Below are 21,918 nucleotides of genomic sequence, written 5' to 3'. Positions count from 1 at the left end.
AGTAAGCCAGAAAGCATAAAAGCACAATACAAATAAAGTTAACAAAAGAAAACGAAATGAAGAATGACACTAGACTTCTCAGAAATGCTGAAAGACAATTTGCTGAAATAAAGATCAAACCTGTCAATCTAAATTCTGTAACTAGTGAAACTATCCTTCAAAATGAAGGGGGGGAGACACTTTCAGACATATAAACAGAGAGAATTCATCTCTAACAAACCTGAGCTAAAAGAAATAATAAAGGAAGCTGTTTTGGCAGAAGAAACATGATACGAGATGGACTATATGATTTACACAAAAGAATAAAGATCTCCTGAAATGGTAATATTAGGGATAAAAATAAAATAATTTTGTCTTCTCACTATTTAACATTTCTTTATTTCTATCTGAAACAAAAATAATAACAATGTGTTGTCAGGTTTATAGCACAGTTAAAGGAAAATATATGCCAACAATTGCACAAAGGAAGAAGAGGAAATGGAAATATACTATTATATAGTTTTTACACTTTTAGAAAAGGTCATTAAAAAGAAAGAAAAGACCAAAATGGATGTCAGAAGAGATTCTGGAACTTGCTCTTGAATGTAGAGTAGCTAAAGCAAATGGAAGAAATGGTGAAGTAGAAGAGCTGAGCAGAAGATTTCAAAGGGCAGCTAGAGAATGAAATGTGCAAGACCTGGAGTTAGAAAACCAAAAGGAAGGACACGCTTTGCATTTCTCAAGCTGAAAGAACTGAGGAAAAAAAATTCAAGCGTTGAGTTGCAATATTGGATGATTCTATGGGCAAAATATTCAACAAGGCAGGAAGCATCAAAAGAAGATGGAAGGAATACACGGAGTCACTGTACCACAAAGAATTGGTCAACATTCAACCATTTCAGAAGGTAGCATATGATCAAGAACCGATGGTACTGAAGGAAGAAGTCCAAGCCGCACTGAAGGAATTGGTAAAAAACAAGGCTCCAGAAGTTGACAGAATACCAATTGAGATATTTTAACAAATGGATGCAACCCTGGAAGTACTCACTCATCTATGCCAAGAAATTTGGAAGACAGCCACCTGGCCAACCAACTGGAAGAAATCTATATTTGTGCTCATTCTAAAGAAAGGTGACACAACAGAATGTGGAAATTATCAAACAATATCATTAATATTATACTCAAGTAAAATTTTGCTGAAGATAATTCAAAAAAGGCTGCAGCAGTACAGTGACAAGATACTGCCAGAAATTTAAGCTGGATTCAGAAGAGGACGTGGAATGAGCGATATCATTTCTGATGTCATATGGATCTCAGCTGAAAGCAGAGAACATCAGAAAGATGTTTACCTGTGTTTTATTGATTGTGCAAAGGCATTTGACTGTATGGATCATAACAAGTTATAAACAACATTGCAAAGAATGGGAAGTCCAGAACACTTAATTGTGCCCTTGAGAAACCTGTACATAAACCAAGAGGGAGTTATTCGAACAGAACAGGGAGGTGCTGCACGGTTTAAAATCAGGAAAGGTGTGCATCAGGGTTGTATCCTTTCACCATACTTATTCAATCTGTATGGTGAGCAAATAATCCAATAAGCTGGACTATATGAAGCAGAATGTGTCATCAAGATTGATGGAAGACTCATTAACTACCTGTGATATGCAGATGACAAAATCTTGCTTGCTGAAAGCGAAGACGACTTGATGCACTTACTGATGAAGGTCAAAGACTATAGCCTTCAGTATGAATTACACTTCAACATAAAGAAAACAAAAATCCTCACAACTGGACCAATAAGCAACATCATGATAAACGGAGAAAAGACTGACATTGTCAAGGATTTCATTTTACTTGGATCCACAATCAATGCCCATGGAAGCAGCAGTCAAGAAATCAAACAATGTATTGCATTGGGCAAATATGCTGTAAAAGACCTCTTTGAAGTGTTAAAAAGCAAAGATGTCACTTTGAAGACTAAGATGCGCCTGACCCAAGCAGTGATATTTTCAATCGTCTCATAGGCATGTGAAAGCTGGACAATGAATAAGGAAGACCGAAGAATAGATGCCTTTGAATTATGGTGTTGGCAAAGAATATTGAATATACTATAGACTGCCAGAAGAGTGAACAAATCTGTCATTCAGCCAAAATGCTCCTTAGAAGTGAAGATGGTGAGACTTCATCTCACGTGCTTTGGATATGTTAGCAGGAGGGACCAGTCCCTGGAGAAGGACATCATGCTTGGCAATGTAGAAGGTCAGCGAAAGAGAGGAAGACCTTCAATGAGATGTATTGACACTGACACAGTGGCTGAAAAAATAGGCTCAAATATGGCAATGATTGTGAGGATGGCGCAGAACCTGGCAGTGTTTCATTCTGCTGTACATGGGGTCGTTATGAGTCAGAACCGACACAATGGCACCGAACAACAACAGTTTTTACACTATCTGTTATGTGGTATATTTTTTAAAAGTAGGCTGTGATAATGTAAAGACATATACTTCAAACCCTAGAACAACTAAAAACTGAAATAAAACTATAAACTAAACCAACACATAATAAACCAATAGATGAGGTAAAACAGAATACCAAAAATACTCAGAAGGCAGGAAAAAACCATCAAAATAAAGAGAACAAATAGAAAACAAATAAGAAGCTGGTAGATTTAAAGCCAACTATACTAATAATTACATAAATGAAAATGGTTTAAATAATCAGATGGAATGAAAAAGTATGATCCAACACTATATACTGGTGACAACAATTGCAGAATGCTTTTCCCCTATGATCAGCAACAAAACTGGAAGTTCTGCTCTTGCTACTTCTAACTGATATTTTAATGGAGGTCCTAGCCAACAGAATAAGGAAAAAAATATACAGATTGGAAAGGAAGAAGTATAACTATTTTTATTTTCAGATTATATTGTATTTAAAAACTCCTTAGGAGCTTCCCAAAAATTCACTAGACTCTAAAAAGGAATGAAGTACTGATACATGCTGCAAGAGGGATGAACCTTGGAAATACCATGCTAAGCAAATAAAGTCAGACACAAAAGACCACTTAGTGTATAATTCCATTTATATGAAATATCCAGATTAGGCAAATCCATAGAGGCAGAAAGTAGATTAGTGGTTGCCAGGGGTTGAAGGGAGGCAGATGAGGGAGTGATGAAGAGTGACTGTACACAGATACAGTGTTTCTTTTGAGAGTGATGAAAATGTTCTAAATTTAGATAGTTGCGATGGTTACACAATTCTGTAAATATACTAAAAACCTTTGCATTGCACACTTCAGAAGGGTGAATTTGATGGTATATGAATTATATCTCAATAAAGATATTATTTTTAAGCTACTAAAATTAATAAGTGACTTCAGAAAATTTGCAAATATAAGGCCCATGAACAAAAATTGTATATTTATATGCTAGCAGCAAATAGTTGGAAAATTAAATTTCTTCTAAAGTAACATTTAAAATAGCACCAAAAGACATGGAATATTTAGGTAAAAATCTTTTTTAAAATGTGCAGGGTTTGTATGCTGAAAACTAAAGAACACTGATTAAAAAGTTTTCTTTCTTTTTTTTTTATTGTACTTCAGGTGAAGGCTTACAGAACAAATAGTTTCTCATGAAACAGTAGTACACGTATTGTTTTATGACATTGGTTAACAACCCCACAACATATCAATCCTCTAACTTCTCAACGTTTTTTTTTGGTGAAAATACACATAGCCAAAGATACACCATTTCAAAAATTTCTATATGCACAGTTCAGTGACATTGACTATGCTCTTCCAATTGTGCCGTTATTCTCACTTAAGATGAAGGCTTACAGAACAAAATAGTTTCTCATTTAACATTTACTACAAATGTTGCCCTATGACAATGGTTAACAATCTCACAACACATCATCAATATCCTTACTCAACCTTGGGTTCCCTATCACCAGCTTCCTTGTCCCCTTAATAAATGGAGAGACATACTGAGTTGGTGGATTGGAAGACTGAATATTGTTAAGATGTCAGTTCTCCCTAAATTGATCAACATATTCAACACAAGTCCTAATCAAAATTATAAATAAAAATACCATTTGCAATAGGGATTTACATTTATGGATAAAGTTAACAAAATGTTACTATACACTGAACACTATAAAATATCGCTGAAAGAAATTAAAGATGATCTAAATAAATGAAAAGATACACCACGTTCACGAACTGAGAGCCTAAAAATTATTAAATGTCAACTGTCCACAAATTTATCTATAGATCCAATGTAATTATAAATAATACCCCAGCAGGTTTTTTTATTTTTTAGTAAGTTGACAGCTGATTCTAAAATTTACAGGGAATGGCAAAGACCTAGAATATCCAAAAAAAAAATCTGAACAAATGGAACAAATTTTGTGAATATGCATTATTTAATTTCAAAATTTATTATAAAGCTAGATACAGTAATAAAGATAGTGGCTACAGTAATAAAGATATGGCTATACATATATATCAATGAAACAGAATATAGAGTCTAAATACAGACCCACATATATATAGCCAATTAATTTTTGACAGATCTTCCAAGGTAACTAAATGGATGAAAAGATGGTCTTTTCAAGAAATCATGCTGGAACAAATGGATATTCATGTCTAAGAAACTGAACTTCAACCTCTACCTCATACCACTGCAAAATTAATTTAAAATGGATGATAGTCCCGAAGGCAAAAATTAATGTCATAAAATTTCTAGGAAAAATCATAGGTGCATATCCTTGTGACCTTGGGATCTTCAAACATATAAATACTAATCATAAAAAAAAATTGATGTGATATTTTATCAAAATTAAATACTTCTGAGCTTTTATTGTTAAGAAAATGAAAAGGGTAGTCACAAATTGGGAAGATATATTTGGAATACATTTATTTGACAAAGGACTTGTCTACGCAATATATAAAGAAGTCTTAAAACCTGCTAATTGGAATACAGCACAATAAATATTGGGTGTTTTAGTCATCTAGTGCTGCTATAACAGACATACCACAAGTAAATGGCTTTAACAAAGAGAAATTTATTCTCATAGTCTAGTAGGCTACAAGTCCAAATTCAGGGCGTCAGCTCCAGGGGAAGGCTTTCTCTGTCAAATCTGGAGGAAGGTCCTTGTCATCAATCTTCCTCTGGTCTAGGAGCTTCTTAGCACAGGGGCCCTAGGTCCAAAAGACACACTATTCTCCTGGCTCTTGTTTCTTGGTGATATGAGGTCCCCATGTCTGCTCTGTTCTCTTTTATATCCCAAGAGAGATTGACTTAAGACACAATCTAATCTTGTAGATTGAGTCCTGCCTTATTAACATAATTGCCACTAATCCCAACTGATTGACATCATAGAGGCAGGATTTACAACATATAGGAAAATCACATCAGATGACAAAGTGGTAGACAATCACACAATACTGGAAATCATGGACTAGCCAAGTCGACACACATTTTTGGCAGGACACAATTCAATCCATGACACTGGCAAAATATTTTAACCAACGCTTCACAAATGAAACTACATAAGCAGATCTTCTAGACTAAAACAAACTGGGGAGTAAGGCCTGGGATCCGCTTCAGAAAATTAGCCAAAGAAAACCTAAGGATCACAACAGAATATTGCCCCATATAGTGCTAGAAGATGAGGCCCCTAGATTGGAAGGCACTCAAAATACACGGTGGGCACAACAATGGACTCAAGCATACCAACGTATTATGAAGATGGCTCAGGATTATGAAGATGGCTCAGGACCCAGCAACTTTTCGTTCTGTTCTACATGGGGTCACCTTGAGTAGGAGCCAACTTGATGGCGCTAACAGCAACATACATTTGTCAAAACTCATCTAAGTGCATGCCTAAAACAGTGCATTGTACATGTTAGATCAATAAAGTTGTCTTAAAAAGAAAAAAAAAATCTAGCCATATTTGCGATTATATGGGAAACCTGGGAAATTTTATCCTAACTTCTTAGCCACACTCTATGCAGGGCTCACCAGCTGGGAAGCCAACCAACTACCCTGCCTTCTCTTGGTGCCTCTCTCCACAGGCTGTCTGCACAGTGGGCCACATGAGCTTCCTGCATGGCAGCAGGTGCGCAGTTGTGCTCAGCCTGCAACCTCAAATTCACACACCTTACAAAACCCTTTTCCAACCTTCCTTTTTCTCATGTAACAAGAGCAACCTACATATACTTTAAATGCTTTTCTGCCATGAAGACAAAACCTATTCCTGACAGAATACTTGCTCCTGACAACCTTGCTCAGGGTGATATGAGAGTCCCACTTTCCCCCGTCATGGTTTGAATTATGTCCCCCCAAAAATGTGTGTACCAATTTGGCTACGCCATGACTCCCAGGGTTGTGTGGTTGTCCTCCATTTTGTGATTGTAATTTTACATTAAAGAGGATTAGGGTGAGATTGTAACACCACCCTAACCCAGGTCACATCCCTGATCCAACGTAAAGGGAGTTTCCCTGGGGTGTGGCCTGGACCACCTTTTATCTCTTGTAAGAGATAAAAGGAAAGGGAAGCAAGTGGAGAATCAGGGGACCTCATACCACCAAGAAAGCAGTGCCAGGAGCAGCGCGTGTCCTTTGGACCCGAGGTCCCTGCACGGAGAAGCTCCTAGTCCGGGGGAACACTGACGAGAAGGCCAACAAAGAGAGAAAGCCTTCCCCTGGAGCTGATGCCCTGAATTTGGACTTCCAGCTTACTAGACTGTGATAAAATAAATTTCTCTTTGTGAAAGCCATCCACTTGTGATATTTCTGTTGGAGCAGCACTAGGTGACCAAGACACTCCCCATCAGTCAAAACCTTCCCTGCACTCCTGTATTTTCACCTCTCAATGGTGCCAGTGGTAGAATTCTCACCTTCCATGCAGTAGTCCAGGGTTCAATTCACAGCCAATGCACATTATGCGCAGCCACCACCCATCTATCAATAAAGGCTTGCATGTTGCTATTATGCTGAACAAGTTTCGGGGAGCTTCTAGACTAGATGGACTAGAAAGAAAGACCTGGGAAACTACTCTGAAAGTCAGCCAGTGAAAGCCCCATGGATCGCAATGGTCCAATCCACAACCGATCATGGAGATTTCACAGGACTGGGCAGAGGTTCGTTTCTTGTGCCGTGGGGATGCCGTGAGTCAAGGGCTGACTCAGGTGGGAACTCACAACAACAACGAAGCAAAAGGCTAAGTTTCCAGCTTAACAATCCTCACCTGTTATTCTAAATTTGGAGTCACAGGAAATATGGAAAATAAAAAATACGCAGTGATGATGGCAGTAAAGACAGATGGTATTCTTTAATATTGACAGTGTCCAGAATTCTAAGTCAACAAGGGAAGGAAATGCTGAATCACTGAATTCCACTACTCTACTCTCCATATTTTAAAACTGTGCAGAAATCTAGAAGCCTTGGGGGCATGAAAAGAGTAGCTAAACACTTAATAAACTACTAATCTCTAGGCAATTCTCTTCCTGCTATTTTAGATGCCAATGACGTAATGACGTAACGTCAATATAGCTGGGCAAGTTTTCCTGATTTTCAGCCCTTCAGGGTGTGGGCATGCTAAAAAAGAAACAAAGCAATAGCTTCTTTGCTTCTAGACTTATTTCTGCTTATATACAGCTTATCGGGCATTGAATAATTTTTTATTTTTATTGGATTTATACTCTTTTGTCCCTGGGTGGTGCAAACAATTAACGCGCTTGGCTGCTAACTGAAAGGTTGGAGGTTCAAGTCCACCCAGAGGCACCTCGGATGAAAAGCCTGGTGATCTATTTCCGAAAAATCAGCCACTGAAAACCCTATGGAATACAGTTCTACTCTGACACAACGGCAACTGTTCAGTTTTTTTATACTCTTTTTAAAATCTAATGAGAAACACAACTTGTTCTCCAACATAAGTGCATAAAAACAAAATTGGGGCATGACTTCAGGAAATTAACCAATCCCTTGAAGCCCATCAAAAATCCACTAGGACAGCAGTGGCTCCAGTTGGATGCAAGCATCTACAATAGTTACTGGCATGTATTAGACCCTCGATAAAAAGTTTTGGAAAAAAAAAGGAAAGAAGGAAGAAAGGAGGGAAGGAAAGAGGAAGAATACATGATTTATAACAACATTTGCATTTAACAAGGAACTTTAACTCATCAGGGAAATAAAATTTGAAAAGGGATGAGAGGAAAGCAGAGAGCCTAAAGAAATGTTCCCTCCTTTTACCCTATCCTAGAAAAAAAGATTGGTTGGTTAATTGACTGGTTTTAATGTTAAATAACCAATATCAATTGGGTCTGGCAAAGTGCCGATCATTTAGGAACACCAGCAGTAGCCTTATAAAAACTATAATAATACATTCACAGTGAACCTAAATATGAATATAAGTTTGTATACATATTCTAGACCCATACGGGAGCATAATTGTGGAAGAAAACAATTTGTAACACAGATCTTAGAAGTCTACCTTTGGAGATAATTTTAGCATCGTGAATATTTCCTTTCAGTTGTGAATCCAGCCCATTTAAAGACTAAACCAAAATTCAATTCTTTTTCAAATACTTAGCTATTTCCTGAACTTGATTCCTGCCAAGATAAATCCATAAATCAAACTTTTTATACTCTTAATCACATTTCCTTTCTTATTTTCAGGAGACCTGGTGGTGCAGTGGTTAAGTGTTCAGCTGCTAACCAAAAGGTCGGCAATTCAAACCCACCAGCCGCTCTGCAACAGGTGGCAGTCTGCTTCCATAAAATTACAGTCTTGGAAACCCTACGGGACAGTTCTACTCTGTCCTATAGGGTCGCTTCCCTATGAGTTGGACTCGACAGCAACAGGTTTTGTTACCAAACTCTTGGAGTGAGTTCCAGCTCTTGCTGTGGCAAAGTTCTTTAGTCATTGGGTTAATGATAAACCTGAGAAAATTTAATCCTGTGATACTACTTGGCTCAGGAGGAAACAGATATAATAATGTAAATATTACTGAATGGTTTTCAACATATAGATTCAACTTTTAACAAAGCACAGAAGACTCAGAATGCCAGTATAAACAGCCTTAAAAATGTAAAAGCAAAGGTATCGTTAATAGAATAGGAGAGACAGGAAACATTTATATAGTGGGAATCAAGAGACTAAAGTTGATGGAACAAGAAAAGAGGCTTAAAAATATAATCTAAAGTTATTAAGGTCCCCAAGAGAAAAAAATATAATAAAATTATCAAAAATTAAGTCAAGAAAGCAGGGAGTAATATGTGTGTTGAAAAGAAATGCTTAACTCAAGCAGGCAATGGGGAATGCATTAGGAAGGATGAGAATGAACTATCCTTACTCTTGGGAACTCCACCTGAGCTTTGCAATAAGATAGAGTACACTCATCCTAGCAAATAGCACAAGATATGTGACAAATATTCTGGTAGGCAGTTTCTAAACTGGCACCCAATAATCTCTGCTTCCTGGTCTTCATTCATTTATACATTCTCATTTCCTTGCATGCAGGCTACACCTAGTGACTTGCTTCTAATGAGTAGAATATGGCAAAAGGGGTGGGACGTCACTTATGAAATTAGGTTCTAGAAAGACTCTGGGTTGCGTCTTGCTTACTGTTCTGGCTCTATCACTTGCTCCTGCTGATGCAAGCCAGTTGCCATGCTGTAAGCTGCTCTATGGAAAAATCTCATGGCAAGAAACTGACAGAGGCCTTCAGCCAACTGCCTGCAAGGAAATGAGGCCCTCAGACAACAGCTTGTCAGGAACTGGATCCTTCCAATAGCATGTGAGAAAGCTTGGAGGCAGAGCCTCCCCCAGTTGCACCTTCAGATGGGACTGCAGCCCTGGCCAATACTTTGATTGCACCTCATCAGAAACCCTGAGCAGAGGACTCAGCTGAAGCACACCTGGCTTCCTGCCCCCTGGACACTGTGAGGTAACAAATGTTCATTGTTTTAAGTCTCTAATTTTGGGAGTAAATTATTACTTGTGATAGATAACTAATAAAAAGAGCTTTACTGGTTGTAGATCTAAATTTTTATTTATTTTTCTCATCCCCAATGGTGACTGTTATCATACTGTGTTCTTCACATCCAGGATGTGGCTGAGACTGTCATTTATATACCCACCGTACATTCTCCTCGTCATCCCCAGCAATACAATCTGATTCAGCTAGAAGACATATTCTATTAGCTACATTTCCCAGCATCCTTTGTAGGTGAGATGTCTGTGTGACATATTTCAGGCTAAATGATATCAACGCAGGAAAAGTTTTTGGTGGGGTCTCCAGGAAAAATACTTAAGAACCATATTCAGTTGGCACCTGTGCTTTCCCCTCCATCCTTTCTTTCTTCTTGCCTTTATATGGACCTGATGCTGGGGATACAGCAGCCATAATGTTCTGTGAAGCACCAAGCCCATCCTATAGATGAATAAGTGGGAAAAGAGAAGGAATCATGTCCCTTATGGCCTTCTGGAAACATACCAGCCCTGGTGACTACCATAAAGATGCTCATTTGTTTAAGTTCCTGTTTTTTAGGTTTTGGTCTCTTGTAGCCAAACATAATCCCTAATTCATACACAGGTTCCTGCCATGTCTGTGCTCACCACTTACAGCCGTCTCACTGTGCTTATACATAAAGAATTCACAGTTCCTGGGTGGTGCAAATGGCTAATGCGCTTAGCTGCTAACTGAAAGCTTGGAAGTTCGAATCCACCCATAGGCACCTTGGACAAAAGACCTGGTGATCTACTTCCAAAAAATCAGCCATTGAAAACCCTATGGAGCACAGTTCTATTCTGACACACATGAAGTTACCATGAGTCAGAATCGACTCAATGGTGACCTTTTTTTTTTTGTTTGCTTGTTTTAATTAATACCCCATGTGAATGATAAGGATTTATCTTACTTACATAATCCCCAGGATATCATAGGAAACCTATTTTCTATTTTTCACAAATTTCTGTTTATAAGAAATTGAAAAAACATGATGGTTGTGGAAAATTTAATGTAGGGAAGAAAAGATCCTCAGGGACCATCAGCATACTATAACAAAATCTATCACCTATTAGGGTCATAAATTAAATTAAATTATTTCAATACATATATTATGCTTTAAATTATATATATATAAAAACTTTGACCCAGCAATTCCACTTCCAGGAACTTATCCTAGGGAAATAACTTGAAAAGTGGGTACTAGAGATGCTAAAAGGAAGTTTTCAGATAAGCTATGAGAATTCTAGAAGATCTTTTAAATTAAATTTCTATTTGACTTAGATTAGCCCTGTTCTGCTAACAAGCCTCAATCACTTCCTACTGCATCTAGGATTCCATACAATACCCTTCACAGAGTCTGAAGATCTTTGAGGATCTCTGTCACCTTTTCTACTTTTGCAATCATGCCAGCATGGTCTAGCCCCTCCTTCCTTTCTCCCCACCACTTTCCTCCTCTATCCTACTCTCCCCATACAAAAATTCCTATTCGCTTCTTACACAGAGCAGTGTAACAATTGACTTTTAAATTATGTCTTCCCACCTAACTCATAGCAATGGGTTTGGTTTTTTTTTTTTTTTCCCACCTAAAACATCAAGGCTTCCCCTCCCAACACCAAGCTGTTTATTATTCTTAATATATCTGCCTCTTTACAAGTGCCAGTTACTAAAATAATCTTTCACCCTGTTGCATTCCTTAAGGTAACTCTGGTAATAGATGGATCATGTTGTTCTCGCTTCCTCAGAAATACTAAGTGAGCCTCCATCTAGTGTGGCATACAGCCCAAGCTCTTTAATATAGTAGGCAAGGTCTTCACAAACAGACTCAGCTTACCTTTCTGAGTAAGCTCATAAAACCAAACCAAACCCACTGCCATCAGGTCGATTCCTACTCATAGTGATCCTATAGGACAGAGTAGAACTGCCCTATCGGGTTTCCAAGGCTGTAAATCTTTATGGAAGCAGACTGCCACATCTTTCTCCTGCAGAGCAGGTAGTGGGTTCAAACCGATGAGCTTTCAGTTAGCAACCTAGGACTTACCCAGTATGCCACCAGAGATCCTAGTTGCTGCTAAATTGATCTTAATGTAAGTGGTTTAACGTGGCCATTTGTTAGTGCTTTTTCTAACTATAAAAATGAAAACTGTAAATGGGTGGGTATAATTCAGTAGAAATGGTAATGCATGCATCACTGTAGGAAAATATTCCAGTTTATTTAACCAATCCTGTTTCTTGGACACTTGGATCCTGTTTCCAGCTAGCTCTTCACCACAAAGAACAATGTTGCTTTAAATAGACTCTAAGTAAATTCTCCTGTAATCCTTAATTGAATTATCTTAGAAATGAGAACTGGCTTTCTCACTTCTTCTCTATTATAAAATTTGAAATGATTTAATCTAATTATGTAATTAAAGTCCCTTGTAGTTGAATACTTTGGGCCCCATCAAAGGAAAAGCATTAAGCAATGACTACACTAATAATCAAAATATAAACAAAATGGTTAAATTTAATATTGATGAGGTAAGAAAAAGAAATAAAGGGCATCCAAACTGGTAATGAAGAAGTTAAACTGTCCCTATTTGTGGATGATATGATACTATACACAGAAAGCCCAAAAGAGTCCATGAGAAAACTACTGGAACTAATAGAAAGATTCAGCATAGTAGCAGGATACAAGATAAACATACAGAAATCAGTTGGATTCCTATACACCAATAAAGAGAACTACAAAAAGGAAATCAGGAAAACAATAGCATTTATAATAGCCCTTAAAAAAATAAGATACCCAGGAATAAATCTAATCAGGGATGTAAAAGACCTACACAAAGAAAACTACAAAACACTACTGCAAGAAACCAAAAGAGATCTACATAAATGGAAAAACATACCATGCTCATGGATAGGTAGACTCAACATTGTGAAAATGACAATTCTACCCAAAGCAAGCTACAAATACAATGCTATCCCCATCCAAATACCAACAACATTCTTTAAAGAGATGGAAAAACTAATGCTTAACTTTTATATGGAAAGGGAAGAAGCCCCCATAAGTAAAGCACTATTGAAGAAGAATAAAGTAGGAAGACTCAAACTACCTGACCTCAGAGCCTATTATACATCTACAGTAGTCAAAACAGCCTGGTACTGGTACAATGACAGATACATTGACCAATGGAATAGAACTGAGAACCCAGATGTACATCCATCCACCTACGGTCACCTGATCTTCCACAAGGTCCCAAAGTCCATCAAATGGGGAAAAGACAGTCTTTTTAACCACTGGTGCTGGCAAAACTGGATGTCCATCTGTAAAAAAATGAAACAGGACCCATACGTCACACTATACACCAAAACTAATTCAAAATGGATCAAAGACCTAAATAAAAAGCCAAAAAGTACAAGGTTCATAGAAGAAAAAATAGGATCAACACTAGAGGGCCTAAAATCTCTAAAATCTACAGAAAATTCCAACACCTCTACAACAAAAAGACAAATAATCCAATTAAAAAATGGGCAAAGGAAATGAATAGACACTTCACCAAAGAAGACATTCAAACGACCACAGACACATGAGATGACTAGCCATTAGAGAAATGCAAATCAAAACCACAATGAGATACCATGTCACCCCGGCAGTACTGGCACAAATCAAAAAAACTGGAAATAATAAATGCTGGAGGGACTGTGGGGAGATGGGAACTCTTATGCACTTTCCATTTTGGAAAACAATACGGCACTTCCTTAGAGAGCTAGAAATAGAAACATCATATGATCCAGTAATCCCACTCCTAAGAATATATCCTAGAGAAATAAGAGCCATCACATGAATAGACATATGCACACCCATGTTCACTGCAGCATTCTTCACAATAGCAAAAAGATGTAAACAACCTAGATGCCCATCAACAGATGAATGGATAAGCGAACTATGGTACGTATACACAATGGAGTATTATGCAACAATAAAGAACAATGATGAATCTGCGAAGCATCTCATAACGTGGATGAAACTGGAAGACATTATGCTGAGTGAAATAAGTCAATCACAAAAGGATAAATATTGTATGAGACCTCTACTGTAAAAACTCATGAAAAGGTTCACACACAAAAAGAAACAATCTTTGATGGTTACGAGGGAGGGGAGGGGTGGGGATGGAAAAACACTAAATAGACAATAGATAAGTGGGAACTTTGGTGAAGGGCAAGACAGTACACAATACTGGGGAAGTCAGCACAACTTGTCCAAGGTAAGGTAATGGAAGCTCCAGAGACACATTCAAACTCCCTGAGGGACCGAATTGCTGGGCAGAGGGCTGTGGGGACCATGGTTTCAGGGAACAACTAGCCCAATTGGCATAACATAGCTTATAAAGAAAACGTTCTATATTCTACTTTGGTGAGAAGCATGTGGGGTATTAAAAGCCTATGAGCAGCCATCTTAGATACTCCACTGGTCTCACCCCTTCAGGAGCAAGGGAGAATGAAGAAAACTAAAGATAAAAGGGAAAGATTAGTCCAAAGGACTAATGGACCACATCTACCATGGCCTCCACCAGACTGAGTCCAGTACAACTAGATGGTACCCGGCTACCACCACTGACTGCTCTGACAGGGATCACAATAGAGGGTTCTGGACAGAGTTGGAGAAAAATGTAGAACAAAATTCTAACTCACAAAAAAAGAGCAGACTTACTGGCTTCACAGAGACTGGAGAAACCCCAAGAGTATGGACCCCCAGACACCCTTTTAGCTCAGTAATGAAGTCACTCCTGAGGTTCACCCTTCAGCCAAAGATTAGACAGGCCCATAAAACAAAACTAGACTAAAGGGGGCACAATAGCCCAGGGACAAGGACTAGAAGGCAGGAGTGGACAGGAAAGCTGTAATAGGGAACGCAAGGTCAAGAAGGGAGAGTGTTGACATGTCGTGGGTTGTTAAGCAATGTCATAAAACAATATGTGTACTAACTGTTTAATGAGAAACTAGTCTGTTCTGTAAACCTTCATCTAAAGTACAAAAAAATAGGCATGAAAATATGGCTTTAGTCTGGCACACGTTAGTCCTCCAAGTGACATCTTTGCTTTTTAACACTTTAGAGAGGTCTGTCTTTTGCAACAGATTTGCCCAATGTAGTGTATTGTATGTTGATTTCTTGACTGCTGCTTCCATGGATGTTGATTGTGGATCCAAGTAAAATGAAATTCATGACAACTTCAATCTTCTCTCCTTTTATAATGATGTTGCTTATTGGCCCAGTTGTGAGGAGTTTTGTTTTCTTTATGTTGAGATGTATTCCATACTGAAGGCTGTGGTCTTTGATCTTCATCAGTAAGTGCTTCAAGTCCTCTTCACTTTCAGCAAGCAAGGTTGTTTCATCTGCATATCACAGGTTGTCGATGAGTCTTCCTCCAATCCTGATGCCAAGTTTTTCTTCATATAGTCCAGCTTCTCAGATTATCTGCTCAACATACAGATTGCATAAGTATGGTGAAAAGATACAACCCTGACGCACACCTTTCCTGATTTTAAACCACACAGTATCCCCTTACTCTGTTCGAACAACTGCCTCTTGGTCTATGTACAGGTTCCTCATGAGCACAGTTAAGTGTTCTGAAATTTCCATTCTTCACAATGTTATCCATAATTTGTTATTATCCACACAGTCGAATGCCTTTGCATAGTCAATAAAACACAGGTAAACATCTTTCTTGTATTCTCTGCTTTCAGCCAAGATCTATCTGACATCAACAATGATATCCCTCAATCCATGTCCACTTCTGAATCCAGCTTGAATTTCTGGCAGTTCCCTGTCAAAGTACTTCTGCAACGATTTTTTAATTATCTTCAGTAAAATTTTATTTGTGTGTGATATTAATGATATGGTTCAATAATTTCCACATTCTGTTGCATCACCTTTCTTTGGAATAGGCATAAGTATGGATCTCTTCCAGTCGGTTGGCCAGGTAGATGTCTTCCAAATTTCTTGGCATAAACGAGTGAGCACTTCCAACATTGCATCTGTTTGCTGAAACATCTCAGTTGGTATTCCATCATTTCCTGGAGCCTTGTTTTTCGTCAATGCCTTCAGTGCAGCTTGGATTTCTTCCTTCAATGCCATCTGTTCTTGATCGTATGCTACCTCCTGAAATGTCTGAACGTCAGCCAATTCTTTTTGGTACAATGACTCTGTGTATTCCTTCCATCTTCTTCTGATGCTTCCTGCATCATTCAGTATTTTGCCCATAGAATCCCTCCGTATTGCAACTCAAGGCTGGAATTTTTTCTTCAGTTCTTTCAGCTTGAGAAATGCTGAGCACATTCTTCCTTTTTTCTTCCTTTTTCATTTTCTAACTCGAGGTCTTTGCACATTTCGTTATACTTAGTCTTCTCAAGCTGCCCTTTGAAATCTTCTGTTCAGCTCTTTTACTTCATCTCTTCCATTTGCTTTAGGTACTCTACTTTCAAGAGCAAGTTTCAGAGTCTCTTCTGACATCCATTTTGGTCTTTTCTTTCTTTCCTGTCTTTCTGATGACCTTTTGCTTTCTTCATGTATGATGTTCTTGATGTCATCCCACAACTCATCTGGTCTTCGTTCATTAGCGTTTAATGAGTCAAATCTATTCTTGAGATGGTCTCCAAATTCAGGTGATATATATTCAAGGTCCTATTTCATGTCTTATGGACTTACTTTAATTTCCTCTATCTTCAGCTTGAACTTGCATATGAGCAATTGATGGTCTGTTCTGCAGTTGATCCCTGGCCTTTTTCTGACTGATTATTTGAGCTTTTCCATTGTCTCTTTCCACAAATATAGCTGATTTGATTCCTGTGTATTCCATCTGGTGAGGTCCACGTGTACAGTTGCCGTGTTTTGAAGCTTAGGATATTATTAATCACACAGAAGGAGATTAATAGACATTATTTAATGTTATTCCATTAGGTTGTCATGCTGATTTAATATGATACATGGTAATATACATTTCTTTTAAATAGATTACTGTAGTTAATATTGTTGGTTGGTTACCCAACATCCATTTTCCTCTACCTGCCTGCTAACAGAACCGACTTTGTTAGGTATCCATCCTTTCCTCACCTTATTAAGCTCCGGGGTAAGTTCTTTTCTGGCATAAGCCAATCAATCATGGTGGTTCTATTTCTGCATCTGTGATTCGTTTAGAGGTGGGCATGTAACTCAGTTCTGGCCAATGAGAGATGGGGGAGTTCTGCTGAGAAGCTATGGGGAAAGATGATTTTCCTCTTAATAAGAACAGAAAAGATGGCCTCTTTCTGCTTCTGGATGTTTCTCCGTCGGAATGAAATGTCTGGAACTGCTCAGCAGTCATGTGAGCACAGAGGAGCCAGCCTGGAGGCAAGGTCGACACTCAGAGGATGGTATAACAGAAGGACATAGTTGAGCATCTGTCTTCGTCAACTCTCAGTTAACCTTTAATTATAAATTGCCTTATTGTTTAAGCCAATTTAAATCAGAGGTTCTGTTCATTGCAACTGAAGTCAGCCCAATTTACTTAACATAAGTCACCTTAAAAATAGTACCATATTAACATATTTCAAATACTGGTAAGTTATCCTTTTCAAAACTTTAGCTCTGATGAAGTTTAAACTTTAGAGCATGTTAAAAGCAAGCAAGCACATAAAACAAGCAAAACACAAATCACACAAATTTTAAAGGCGAAATAATTTTATCATGTAAATCTTAGGTGGTTCTTTAAATCAGTCTGGATTACTGTCAGCTGATATATTGTAATATTAAAAGTAATTCTACACTGGCATTTTACAAAAGCATCTGAGAAAGTATATTTTTACACAACACTTTATTTTTTGCCCAAGATCCGTAACTCTAACATGAACACATAAGCTACTGGTAATGTGAACCAGATAATGTGTATTTCCTGTCAACCACATCACATGTTTAAATATTTCTGGAAAACTCCAGATCAGTGGAGAAGTTGCACTGGCTATCTCAGAGAAAGGGGCAGGGGATAAGCAAGCCTCTCAAAAGGTGTCTATGATATACTCGAAATGCGTCCAGAACACCGTAAAATTGCATGATGAAATTACAGAAGAAAAGATTAGAGGAAGTTGTGGATCCCTCATGGGCCCACCCTGCCAATGTGCCCCAGCACATGAATTACTTGCGGCTTAAGAGAAAGGTATTCCACCAGCAATGGCCATGATCTTTATTGGTAACTTTACAGGGCTGTATTCACGTATTAACAAAGACAACAAGAAACCTAACTGACATTTATCACCCCTCTACTCCGCACTCCTCGACTCGACAGCAACTAACAACAATAAAATGTTCAATATGGAGTCCCTGGGTGATGCAAGTGGTTAACTAACTCGACTACTAACTGCAAGGTTCCAGTCCACCCAGAGCCTCCTCAGAAGAAAGGCCTGGTGATCGCCTTCCGAAAGATCAGTCGTTTAAAACCTATGGAGCACAGTTCTATTCTAACACACATGGGGTCATCGTAAGTTGGAATCGACTCGACAGCAGTTGGTTTGATTTTTGGTTTCATATGTTCAAAGAAGAATATCTTGGCAATAGAAAAGTATTTTTGGGAACTGCTGTAAAAAGACATGTATGAAGTGAACCAAGCAGAATCCAAGAAATGGCAGAACACATTGAAAAGGGATTTGCCTTTGTCACAACTCAGCAAACTCCCACAGTTGTTGCTGCAGTTGTAACAACACACAGCAACAGCCTGTCAGGGTCTGAGTATGTTCAAGCAATAACGTTCTACTATTTCAGGTTCTGCCACTTACATTAAGTATGAAAAACCTTTTAGAACATCCAAGTGAAGATATAAGCGAAGCAGCTGAACACACAGAGAGCTGAGAGAAGGTGCTTCAGAGGGAGATAAAGTCTGAGCGATTGGTCTGTAAGTCCCAAACCCACTGCTGTCGAGTTGATTCCAACTCATAGTGACCCTATGGGACAGAGCAGAACTGCCCCCATAGGGTTTTCAAGACTGTAAATCTTTATGGACGCAGATTGCCACATATTACTCCTACAGAGCAGCTGGTGGGTTCAATCACCAACTTTGGGTTAGCAGCCAAAGTGCTTTAACCACTGGGACACCAGGGCTCCTTGGTCTATAGGTAATCCTTGATAATCAGTGGATAAGATTGCTTAGTTTAGAGTAAGAAGAGAAGGAAGTGAGGCCTGAGTTTTGCAGAAACTTAAGTTACTTGCAATATATATGGTAAAATATACCCCTACTTTAAACCCCAAATCTTCAGTAAATGTGTAAACACACAACTGCCTTAGTATTGTTTGGGAAATCCGGCTGTTTTTGTTATCTATTGCTGCTGTAACAGAAATACCACAAGCAGATGGCTTTAACAAACAGAAATTTATTCTCTCACAGTTTAGGAGGCTAGAAGTCAGAATTCAGGGCGCCAGCTCTAGGAGAAGGCTTTCTCTCTCTGTCGGTTCTGGGGAAAAGTCCTTGTCATCAATCTTCCCCTGGTCTAGGAGCTTCTCACTGCAGGGATCCTGGGTCCAAAGGACAAGCTCTGCACCGGGCTTCTCTGGCTTGGCGGTAATGTGGTCCCTCTCCTCTCTGCTTGCTTCTCTCTTTTGTATCTCAAAGGAGACAGACTGAAGATACAACTGAATCCTGTAGATGGAGTCTTGCCTCACTGATGTGACTGCCTCTAATCCTGCCTCACTAACAGAACTGAGGTCAGGATTTACAACACATAGCATAATTACATGACATCACAAACTGGAGGACAACCGCACAATACCAGGAATCATGGCCTAGTCAAGTTGACACATATTTGTGGGGAACAAAATTCGATCCATAACACAGGTGAAAAACGCTAGTCAAACACAATGACTTAAGTGAAAAGGGAACTTTTGCAAGCTCACCAAGGCCTCACCAAGAGACTACAGGCTTTGAACAATTTACTGAAATCTCTGAAAGGGGCTTGAGCTCCCAGCAGGATGTGCGTGGGGGAAGGGAGAGAGCTGAGTCAATAGAACTAAGTGTTAACAAATCGGGCCACCTCAGCTTACATGTGGTTGTGTAAGTGATTTTCAGTAATGTCAGACTTACATGATTCATGAATGCTCTTATATGCGTTTGTATTTTTAATAAATATTATGCAGCTACTGTATGCCACACATTTGGCGAAGCTCTGGAGTTACAGCAGGAAGGAAGAAAAACTAGTTGCCTAACCTCACGCAGGCTACAGTCTGGTCAAGGAAAACATTTTAAATACATAATTTGCTATGGCAGAGCCTTGCTTACTCACAAAAAAATAAAAATAAAAACCTTTCCCCAGCCGTGAAGCACGCTGCGAGATTTCCCGGCCCAGATACGAATCCAACTCTGGACTATCTATCTAGATTATTTGGGAAATTTTCTTTTTCCTAGAACTTCCTGCTAAAGACTAATTTCCTTTCAGAAAGGTTTTTTGGAAGTTCTCTGCAAGGGCAAGAGCTTGTAACTAAAGACTTCTGCAGTCTCTCGGCGGCAGCCTGCGTTTTCAAGGCCGGGTCTCAAGACTTTGTTATTTGGTTTTTTGTTTGTTTGTTTGTTTGTTTTTTTATTCTTAAGAAATATGACTACAGATGGAACCAGTTCCTCTCCGAGCAGCCAGTCACAGGCCACATGTCGCCTAGGGGTTCAGTCATTCTAAGGAATTCTGCATTTGGTTCCCTGCTGGATCTTCGCCCAGGTCAGATAAGATGCAACGTTCACGGAAACATACTACTGCGCAGGAACTTTAAGATCAGATTTTTCCTGAACTTGGCTCTCCACCCCTCAAGCCGGGATTTTGTCCAGTTATCCTCAAGACTTTACATTTAGCAAACTACGCCCATTTATGGCCACATTTAACACTTTGAAAAGTAAAGGCAAGTAAAAATAGATTAAGATACCCTTGGACTAATCACTTCACTTCTTAAGAATTTTGTCTCTGAAGAGTATGGAGTCTGTCCCTGGAGTTTCTAGGGGTTTTAACGTCTGGGATCCTCATTTCTATGCGGGCTGGGATGGAGTGGGTGAAGTGTCTGGAAACCTGGAGCCGCTGCAGGTCCCAGAACTCGGAACCTGGGGACACGCCCGAGGCTCTGGGAACACCCGCCAACCAAGAATGCACGCAGCTCCGACCCAGGTCTTTTCCACAAGGGGTACAAGGAACCCGAAGATGTGCCGAGCGGGGAGAAGGGGAAGCTACAGCGAGGAGGAAGGTGGTCAGCAGTGTAGTATGGAGTCCGGGGATGTTTCCTCCCTTCGTGCCGAAGCTGCCTTCCCGCTTCATTTGAATTCCTCCACTTGAGCTAAATGTCGAACAGCCGGAGAAGCCGGCAGCAAAGGGCTCCACCGGCCAAGTACCATACTCAGAGGGAAGGACGCAAACCTCCCGGGGTGTCCCCAACGCCCAGGTCAGATCGCGCCCCCGCCTCCCATCCCCTCCCCAGCTCAGGCCGGGCCACTCAAGTCCGCCGCCCCGCTCCTCATTTTACCAGTCTTTCGTCCATTCTGGTCTCTCCTGACAAGCGCGAGGCGCCACTGCCCCGGGGCCGGGAGGGAGCCAAGCGTGCGCAGGGAGAGGCTGCTGCACAGCCGGGGCCGGCTCCGCGCCCCGCTAGGAGCAGCACAGGAGGGCGCGGGGAAGCAGCAGGGAGTAGCGGGTAGTAGTGGGGAGTACGAGGAAGCAGAGGGGGATAGTGGGGTGGGAGGGTGAGAGGACTTGCGGGGGAGAAGCGGGGAGCCGGGAGCTCAGAGGAACAGCAGGGAGAGGCGAGGGGCGTGGGGAGCAGTGGGGAACGGAGGCCGGGAGGGCTCTGAGCTGGGCGCACCTGGGAGGTAATTGCGTCTTCCGCCCTCTTCTGCACCACTGGGTCAGAAGACCCCCAGCGGGCGGTGGGGATCAGGAAAAGCCCAATTTCT

The sequence above is a fragment of the Trichechus manatus genome, unplaced genomic scaffold (genome assembly GCF_000243295.1).
Source record: "Trichechus manatus latirostris isolate Lorelei unplaced genomic scaffold, TriManLat1.0 scaffold00168, whole genome shotgun sequence".
Lineage (NCBI taxonomy): Eukaryota > Metazoa > Chordata > Mammalia > Sirenia > Trichechidae > Trichechus > Trichechus manatus.
The sequence above is the reverse complement of the archived record's forward strand: the minus strand, read 5'-3'. Positions refer to the sequence as shown.